The sequence below is a fragment of the Pithys albifrons genome, chromosome 17 (assembly GCF_047495875.1).
Source record: "Pithys albifrons albifrons isolate INPA30051 chromosome 17, PitAlb_v1, whole genome shotgun sequence".
NCBI lineage: Eukaryota > Metazoa > Chordata > Aves > Passeriformes > Thamnophilidae > Pithys > Pithys albifrons.
In genome coordinates, this window is record NC_092474.1 from 9,985,960 (window position 1) to 9,996,462 (window position 10,503).

A 10,503-nucleotide genomic window follows, 5' to 3' on the forward strand; every position below is an offset into this window, starting at 1 on the left:
CCAGCCCCTTGCAAGGAAATTCTGTGCTAATCACTGGCCACTCCAGGAGCTGGAGATAAAGCATGGCTTGAAACAGCCTGGTTCAGCTGAGCAGCTGTGTGATCCGTTCTTATTTCTCCATATGCATTAGGTGCCTCTGCCATAGAAACCTCCCCATGGAGAGCTGGTTGTGAATAAATACATGCAAATGCAAATCATGAGGTCCTGGCCAAGGAGGCTGCCACTGCTTCTTGGATGAACTCTGATTGGCTCCACAGGGCTGTGAAGGAACAATCCCAGCACACTCTGCTCCCTGCCAGCTCCTGACCACACTGACAGGTGCAGGGCTGTGGGAGCACTGGTGTGCATCCAGCTCTAGGGCTGGGAATTGCCCCAGTGCCCCCACCCAGAGGAGCTGCATGCTCAAGGAGCCCAAACTGCAATTTTCATAAAAGCTGAGCTCACAAACCAGAGAGGATGACACAACCCAAATGAGCCTTTCCTTGCATTGAGAAAGCTCAGAACTCTTAAAAACATGAGCTGCTAATTAAAGTCTCCCCACTGACACCCAGAGGGATCAGCTTACTTATGCTCCTAGACCAGAGGATGCCTGCCCTGCACTGACCCTGTGCTACATAATACAGGAGATGGATCTCTGCCATACTGAATACTCTTTGTACATACTTGCTGGTGCAGGGTGTAACCTCAGCTGCTTAAAGCCAGACCCCCCCTCAGTATCCAGACCCACACACCAGGCTCTCTCCATCATTTTCATCTTCCCAGCCTCCCACTCCATGCAGGATGCAGATGGTCAGCCTGTGATGGGACCCGTGTCACACAGCAGGGAGGAAGCTGCGGCTGCCCGAGTAATACCACAGCCCCTTCCCCACCCCTGACCTCCCTCCAGGTGATCAGTCCCACAATGGCTCTCCAAGTGAGACATTCAAGCACACCTTTCAAAAGCAGCCTGCTGGAAGGAGAGGTCATGAGGTACAAAGCATCTCCCTTGAAGCTGCTGGTGAACACTGTCAGCTGGGGCTGTGTGGGCTCAGGCAGGCAGAGAGCTCCAGCAGAACCAGCCTGCAAAGCCCAGCCACAGGGACTGCACACACAGCTAATGAGGCCATTGGTGCCAGAAAGCAGAGGGAACAAGGAACAGGACAGAAATTTCCAGTTACTCCAACAGAAAAGCACTTGTTCCCTCCCTGCCTAACTGGACAACACACTCCTCACTCCTCCATCCAGCCTCTGACCACAAACCTCAGGAAAGCATCCTGGCATGCTCCAGGTAGCAATATGCTGAGCACTGAGGCCACCACAAGCCTCTCTCATTCCAGGGAGTATGTCTAAATAACTGGTAATCATTTTGTTGAGGTAGGAATGCAAAAAAACAGCTGGAAGCACAGGCTTGTCTGATCTATTTTTTATTTCACACACTTCAAAACCTGTCAAGGCCCTTCTCTTCTGCACTGCCAAAGCTCTTTTTTTCAACTTATAATTCATCACAAGCACTTGGAAGATAAAGGGCTTTGCGCTGTTTGGGGCAGGCTGACAGGCTCCTTCGTGGAGAGCTGCTGACAAAGATGTCAAAAATATAAATTGTTTCATCTTAAGAAAACAAACAAGAGAGGATTAAACATTGCCCTTAGAGATCACTCTGTCCCACACCAGATGACATGTTTCACAGCTCAGAAGAGGCAATGGTGTCTTGCTACAAACTCCTTCCACCGCACCACCCTGACAGCACAGCAGGTGTAGGAGCCTTCGAGGGCAGCTGGCAGGAAGCCCACCCACCCCAGCACCACGCACTTGGGGACCATTGTCCGTGGACAAGAAAATCTGTTTTGCAGTTTACTGGCATTTGAGTGCTCTCAAAATAGATGCAGTAGCTGGTTAAAAGCTGCCAAGAGGTAGTGCACAAACAGAATAGGCCAGAACATTCTTAGCTGGGGCCAGTGCTCCAGCAAACCACGACCGCATCTTGAGCTACTTCGAGGCACCAAGTGCTCAACTGTGAACCTCTTCGTTCCTCTCAGATTTGAGAGTATTCCAGTTCAGTGATGCTGATTCAAAACAGAATAGTCACAAAACACAAGAACCACACAGGAGCTTCCTCTCATCAGAAGAGCTCAGAGGAAAGTCAGCTTTTCTTCCGCACGCATTTACTCCTTTTCCCAAAGCTGTGCACTCCCCCTGCTGCCTCCAAACTGGTTTCAAAAGCAAGTGAACCACAAAAACACTGGCATTTCCCTCTACAGCATCAGGGCCATCCCGCTTGGATGGAGGGTGTGTCACAAGGGTGGAGGAGAGATATTTCCCTGCTTACTGATCGGCCAGTTCCTCCACCCCTGGCAGGGCTATTCCTCCCAGACCATCCTTGTGTCAGTCTGCCCCACATTGGATACAATGATGGGAAGCATTTGGAAAGCTGTCAAAAACTACATGAGCTTTATTCAACCTCTGTAACTCCCCTGAAACACATGGGGTCTCAACAAGCACAAACATGGCACAGAAAAGGGGAAAAAGGCCCTTTCCCAGACTAGCAGCAGCTGCCTTTGGGTCTCCATGTCAGACTTCTGAGGGGAGATTTGTTCTTGATCCCCTGAAATCTTTTGGTTTGCAGAGCCAACAGTTTGACATGTGCACCTTTGTCTAAACCGCTACAACTGAAATACTGAGTAAAGACAGAACCAAACTGCTTATTTTACCAACAGTTCTTTAGGATTTGTGTTTTTCAGAAACTGCAAGTGAAAAATGGTGAAATGGAGGGCACCAAAGGAACTTTGATATGTAACCAAATAGAAACAACAGCCCAGAGGGTCTCTAGTCCCCTTGGCTGGATCTCAGCTCTGACTGGCCCATCCCTCAGCTCCAGTATGAACTGGAGTGGTTTAGAGTCACTGGCAGCCTCCTGCTAACACAGCTTGAGGACAGCGGGAGCCGTCGGGCATTGCAGCACTGGGATGTTGGGAGAGAAAAGGCAGCGGCATTTCCTCTTTTTGTGTCTCTAATACCTGTACTGTTGCTGTCCCTGATCAATATTTAGCTCACACAAACAAATGCGTCTAAACTGGTGGTACTTAGTGTCTTTTTCCTGACTTTGGCTGGTTTTGTAAGACTGCAAAAGAGATTCCCCTGGGGTAACATGCGAAGGACCCTCTCTAAGCAGAAGGCAATGCCTGGTCCCTCCCTGCCCTCCCTCACTATGCAGACATTGGGCCAAGCCAGGCAAAGGCAATCCCTGACCACCAACCTCAGCCCTTCCTCAGGAGAGAAGCCATTCTGCCATCCTGGCCAGGTGCTCTGGAGCTGAGTGTCCACTCAGCTCCCCAGGCAGGAAGGAAGGATGCACGCCCAGAACTCCTTCTGGAGGTGCCCAGCTCACTGTTGGTGCCCCTGCCCAGGGGCTGCAGGACTGCCATGAGGGCAGGGGGAGCAGGTCCCAGAAGGGCAGGCACTGCTGAGCACAGCTCCTGGGCTGCTGGCATCACTGCCAAAACATCCTTAGGGTAGAGTGAACACCACAGAGCAGCCAGGAGTGAGGGGAAACAGTGTAAAACACAGCTCCACAGCACCAAGGCCAGAGGAGGAGGAGGAGGAGGATGTGTTGCAAGCACAGAGCAGAGTCCCCTGCAGCCCATGACGTGACCATGGTGGAGCAGGTGAATGGTGTGTAGAGCAAGGAGCAGCAGAGACAGCCAGTCATGGACTGACCAGAGTCCCCATTCCCCATCCCCCAGTGCCATGGGGAAGGCAGACAGAGGAGCTGGGGAAGAAGGAGTGAAACTGAGCCTGGGAAGAAGGTGGGGGTAGGAAGGTGTCTTTGTCTTTACTTCTCACCAGTCAAACCTATTTTAACTTGTAATAAATTAATTTTTCCCCAATCAAATCTGTTTTGTCCACGACACTAATTGGTAAGTGATCTCCCTGTCTCTGTCTGGGCTCAACAGCACTTTAATCTTAGTTTCCCTCTGTGCCCTGGTGAGGAGGGGAGTAAGAGCAGCAGGGTGGGTGCCCTGCACCTGCCTGGGGAGACTCTCACGAGGTAAAATGATGGGAGCCATCACTGGGGTCAGGATTCAGAGACAGAGAGCCAAGAGACAAAGCAGGACTGGGGATCAGGGTGCTAGAGGAAAACTAAGGCTGCTACCAGGATTATCCCCAGTGGAACCCTCAGACTGGGGGGTCAGTGTGTCCCACAGCATTAGTGTCAGTCTAAGGGCAGGATTGTGTTCCAGAAGGGAGGTGTTGGAACACACAGTAAAAGCAAGGCTCAACTGAGGCCACAGAGGTGAAGTGAGGGCTGTTACACAGACCCTCTCAACAGCCTCCAGCCAGAGGCTTCAGCACATCCCATGGTGTAACTCTGCCTAGGTATTAGGATTAGACTTCATGTATTTGGAGTCAAATTCTGACATGAAAAACCCCTAATGAGTTCCCTAGGGCTTCATCCACTTTTCTCCATGTCAAATTTGGATCATTAACTGGAAAAAAACCTAAACCTTTTGTAGTGAAAAGACAAAACAGAGACAGCCCATCCTAACAAATATCAAGAGAAAAGGAAGAAACCACATTTCCTCTTTGTGCAATCACTCCTCCTTTTCCCAAGCCACTGCACTCCCTGCTGCTGTATCCAAACTGCCCTCAAAAGCAAGAGGTGAAAAAGACTGCAGGCAAATGACACACTCCTGTCTGGTTCCGAGGATGCCTCTGACATGCACTTTGATATAGTGCTCTTCAAAGAGAAACAACATTGACTTATGGCTGAGCTTTGCAAAAAAAGGCTTGCTGTGGAGCTGCTGCAGAGACTCATGCAGAAAGGAGCTCATTCAACTGTGAAGCAACAACAGCAACACCTTTTTGTTAGAGAACAGTAAAAGTCTCTACACTACAATTCTGTTTCTCAGGTGGATATTGTGTCAGGGAAAAAAACCTTATTCACCCTACAGTTTACTTGAGATTTTAGGAGATTAAAGATATAAATAAGCAACCTAAAGTGCCACACGTGGGCCAAGGTGTTTTATCACATTCTCAGCATCACAACATGTCTGTGAGGGCCATCAGCTGCAGGACTCCAAAACCCCTCCAAGGCTGTGAGCTCATAAGAGTTGTGGCCTGACTCGAGTCTCTAACAGGGGACAGCCAACTTCCCAAAAAACTCACCCCTTCTTCCCCAAAAGCCCAAATGCAACAACCTGGGCAGCTCCTACTTAAAAACAACAAATATATTGTTATTTATAGATGTAAATTGCACTCAACACATGTGAAACTGGAACACAAAGCCAATGCACGTTTGTGTTGGAGAGATCTGTTCTCTTCTGCCAAGTGGGTGGGGAGAATTCTACCCTGAAAACAGAACCAAGACTCTGGAAAGGGGTATTATAAATAAGCCTAATCCTCGAATCATCACCTTCAGTTGCACCTGCACAGAGTGATATGCACATTATTACAGTAACCAAGATAATTTGATCAGTAATTTATCTTCCTCATATGCTTGTAAGGAAAGTAGAATGATTATCCTGTCAAGCAGCCTACCTGTAAATCTCCAGAGCAGAGGCAAAGACTAGACCTCTTCTCCAGACTTGCAGTCATTTTTCTCTTTGACCCATAGTGAGTAAATATGCTTGCCAAAGCACAGGGTTCCACAGCAGGATCTCACCTGCAGCTGCTATAAACTTACAGTTAACTTATTCTCCAGAAGGCAGTAACAGCCCAGGTCCTTTTAGGATGAAATTTGGGAGGAATTAAGGAAGAAGGATGAAAACAAATCAAAGTAGCACATTTTGTAAACAAAAACACATGAAAGCAACAGGGGGTCACTTTTACATCATGGAGCCCTGAAGATGCTAAAGGGACAGTTCCACATAACACACCACATCCCTGCAAACCCAGGCATTCCCCTGCCTTCCCTTTGAATCACCAGCCCAGTGCTGCTGATTAACCTGCTGAGGGGTCCGTGCCACTCACCCCCTGTTAACGTTTTTGGCACTGAGGGACAAAATGCAAGGAGTTTTGCTTCACAAGCAGTGGGTTTCTGTGGAGATGTACCAGCACCTCTCCATTGAGCTGGAATTAGGGCAAACCCCCAGCCACACAACAGATTCTGAGTCCCTAGGCAAGGGAAAATGAAGAACAAATTAAATGTTCACTGCAAGCAGTTCACCAAACAAAAGAACAATAATAGTGTTTTTCTGCAATTCTTTTCATTTCTCCCAGCATAACTACACATCTTCTGGATACAATCTGTTTCTTTGCCAGGGCTTCAGCATTCTCCCTGAATTAATGATGCTGGAAAATCTCCACTTTTCATAGACTCTGATAGTCTCTGCTGAGCAGCAGAAGGCTGCACAATACTTGCTTATGCAATGACTGGTCCTGTGCCAGGAATAATAGCCTGTCTACCAGGAACAAACAACTCACACACAAACCCAAAATACTTTTCTCATTAAATCTCTGAATTAAGTGGCATAAAAGCCCCCTCAAACCTACTACTCATACTGCACACTAATGTCAGCCTCCACAATGAGTTAAATTACCCCACACCCTGGTCTTTGAGGAACAGTTAACATGAGCAGGGCAGGCTGGCACTTCCTTATTCATCACCTTTTGATAGAGTACTCTTGCCTCTATCAAAAACTATTATTACAGGTCCAGGCAACAACAGGACACCCAAAGCAGTTAAAATGCAGCTTGATCTGTGTAAAGTGCCTTTCTCAGGATGGCAACATCAAGGAACTTTTCTTCCATTTGGATCCTTGGCTGAGAAATAAACAACCAAATCATTGACACTGTCTCTCAGTCCTCAGAATTCCACCCAGTGCTACCTTACTAAATCACTGCTCCCCTGGGATGTCAGCCTTCCATCCCTGCTCACATTTTTCTGGCAAGAGGAAACAGGACAACTCTATTTTACAAGAAATCTCACTGTAAAGCTCAAGTAGCAAAGAGATACAGACTGGAGAGTTATCCTGACCACCAGGGCTAGAAATTCATATTTCCTGCATAATTCTGCCCTTCTAGAAGAAGTTTTCTGAAGGGCATCGAAAAATGAACTGATGAAAAGTACAGGTTAGGATTAACTATAAGTTAGACACACTTGGAAAGGAGCACTGCAGAGTATGGCATGAAAGCACCTGATCAGTGAGGAAAGGTCCTACAGTTCTGTATAAAGCAATTTTTTCAGGTGATACCCTCTTTAACCATTTAACTCTTCTCTGCTGTTATCCCCTGGTTTTTGAACCAGAGCACAAGTTTAGTTTTGACTCTGGAAGGCTGGGTGAAACCACCTGCACTTCTCCACACACCATTTTGTGTGGCTGCAGTTTGGGTTCTCTGCCCCACATGAGTCCTTCAAAGGCACGTACACTGATGTTATCAACGGGGCAAGTTCATGACAAAGCTTTAGGCCAGCACTTGTCTCTCTCTGTTAAAAGCAGGAAGCTGCAGAGAGCCCTGAACCTACTGAGCAGGAAGAGATTTACAACCCCACACACAAAGGCAATAGCAAAGAACAAAAAAAAAATGGCGCAATCTGTGACAAAAAAGGGTGACAAGTAAGTGACAGAAATTAAAAACAGACAGCTGCATCTACCTCTGGTATCTGCTGTCCCAGAGAAACAAGATTGCTTAAGTTACTCAAGCGTGGAATCTACACAACCTACCTAAGTGCACATACCCAGTTATCCAAGTACCAGGGAAACACAGCATTGACCAACAGCTGGAATAACCCAGCTGTGCACAAAGCCAGCACTCTGGGAACACTGAAGAAGAAAGAAAATAAGCTGAGTGTTTTCATGCTAGAGCTTGTAGTAGCACCGAGCTTATGGATTTTACAGCAGAAACCACATTTCTTGCATTTTTCCCTTCCAGAGGGTTCTGGTTTCTCGAGTTTCATTCTCTTCCCGGCAGAGCCATCTAGTGGGGAGGCTTCGTTTGTCAGCAGGAAATTTTGATTTCTCACACACTAAGTATAACACAGAAAGGATCTTTAAAGCAGCCTGTAACAAAGTAGCATTCCAGTTAGTCTAGCCAGGAATTGGGTTATGTTTGTCTTGGCTGGGACTTCAGTTCCTACCAATCCTTCGAATTCACAGTCTCTTCCTGAACAGTTCATCCTCGACTCAGCCTCAACCTGAAGTCACAGTGCAAAGCTTTTTGCTTATCCAAAAGACAGCATCTTCAAAGCTGATACGGATTAGAGATGTTACATGTTTTAAATAAAGCTTAAAAGCCAAGGCAACACTGGTTGGGAAAAAAGTTCTAAAGTTCCACTGCTGTGCACTCAGGGGGCAGTCACAAATATAGAAAGTGAGAAACACCAGAAGGGGCAGAACCTTAAAGCAGACATGGTGAAGAGTTTGTTCTGACACATCTACTGAGGAGGGTTACAGCTGCAATTTGAAATTTGTGGTTGTCCTCTGCCCTCAGTTGCTGAAAGCCACATCCATTGTTTCAGAGAGAAGAGAATGGCAGCTTGGCATTGCACAACAGGGAAGAACAGGGACTTGAAAACAGGTGAGCCAGTCATCTTTAGTGGAAACAGTCCCAACAAACCTGCGAATGCCAGGCAGCTTTAATTTGCTTAAATAGCATTTATTCATTATACTCTTTAGGTGTGAAATGCTCTTGGTGTTTCAAAACCTTTTGTCCTTCCAGTAGCTGCCCATCACCAAAACATGGTGCTATTTTCCTCTGCAAAAGCTCCCATCTACCCTTCATGCTATTTAACAGTCAGGAGGAAACAGCGAGACACAAAACCAATGGGCCAGATTTGAAGCCTTGCCAAAATGTTGGATCTCTTCCAAAAAATACTTCTAAGTGAAATCCTCCATCTGCAGCTTACTTCCTTTTCCACATGTTAATAGTTCTTTTTGAAGGCTTTACAGAAAACTGAAGCAGAGATCTGAGGGCTGGGAAATACCCAAAACTCCCAGCATGAAAAGATGCTGCAATCCTCACCATTAGTCTCCTTGAGAGCTTACAGGGAGACCCAATAGTGGCCAGAGCCAAAGGAGCTCTGACAAAGGGATTTCTCTGCTCAAACTGCAAGTAGTGTCATGCCTCTCCTGTTGGTAAACAAGGTAAGGGTACCTTCCTGTGTCCCTCACTCTACATTAGCCATGGCCAGGATAACAACCTGCCAGAACGGCCCCTCAACAGGCACACACTCCATCCTATACCAGTGCATAATTAAAGCAGCATCCTATAAAATCTTTCAGCAGATACAACTCAAGTTACACAGAAAGTAAGGCTTGTCTCATGTCACTCCGTGTCTGCCCATTAACGTGATGTAACATTGCAACTTGATTAACACTATCACAAGCCTGAGTATTAAAAGCAGCAAACCACAGTTCACAAAATCATAGAATCAATTGAGCTGGAAAAGACCTCAGAGATCATCAAGTCCAACCCTTGGTCCAACTCCAGTCCCTTTACCAGATCATGGCACTCAGTGCCACGTCCAATCTCAGTTTAAAAACCTCCAGGGATGGGGAATCCACCCCTTCTCTGGGCAGGCCATTCCAATGCCTGAGCACTCTCTCTGGAAAGTTTTTCTGCTCTCCAGCTTCAATTTCCCCTGGCAGAGCTTGAGCCCATCGTGCCCCTTGTCCTATTGCTGAGTGCCTGGGAGAAGAGACCAACCCCCACCTGGCCAGAACTTCCCTTCAGGTAGTTACAGACAGTGATGAGGTCACCCCTGAGCCTTCTCCAGGCTAAACAACCCCAGCTCCCTCAGCCTCTCGCCACAGGACTTGTGCTCCAGTCCCTTCACCAGCCTCGTTGCTCTTCTCTGGACCCGCTAACAGACTGCAAATAAAATACATCTACTTCAAACAGCTGTACTGCTACTCTTGTGTACCACCATACAGCAACAAGCAAAGGCAGGGAAGTCAACAGCAACACCTGTTCTTACCAAACCGTTTCCAGAGATCCCAGGCATTAGCATGGGATACCACAGACAGTCCAATTCTTACCATGAAACTCACGGTGCAGCAACAGAATGGAATCCTTTTCTCCACTGTGTTAAATAATGTCAGTCTCAGCAGGCATCTAGTACAGACTCAGAACAGACTTCAGCTTCAAAGATGGTCTTTCTCAAAACAGTCTTGTGACATCCAGAAGCCCCTACTTAGGCATGGGGAGGAAATTCTGTGAAAATGTCTTCATAGTAAGAGCAGAGTAACTGGTTGTTAACTGCAAACAGAACCACGAGCAGTTAGGAAGGTTGCAGTTTGCAAACAGACCAGTGCCCTTTTACACAATGAAATGACCTCTTCAACTCCTATCACTCATGACTCTGAGTAACATCTGAATTGAAGAAAGACACATTTCCACAAGGAAGTGTTTGGTATCATTACTAAAGTCCCAAATTGCTTGGTTTAAGTTGGAAACACCATCTTCAGGAAAATTTTACTGCCTAACAAACATGAATTACATGCCATGTTTTGAAGCAGGGCTTTGTGAAAACTGTCTTGTCTTTTGGACATGTTCCCCAGGTGAGGTGTAAGAGGACACTACAGTGCT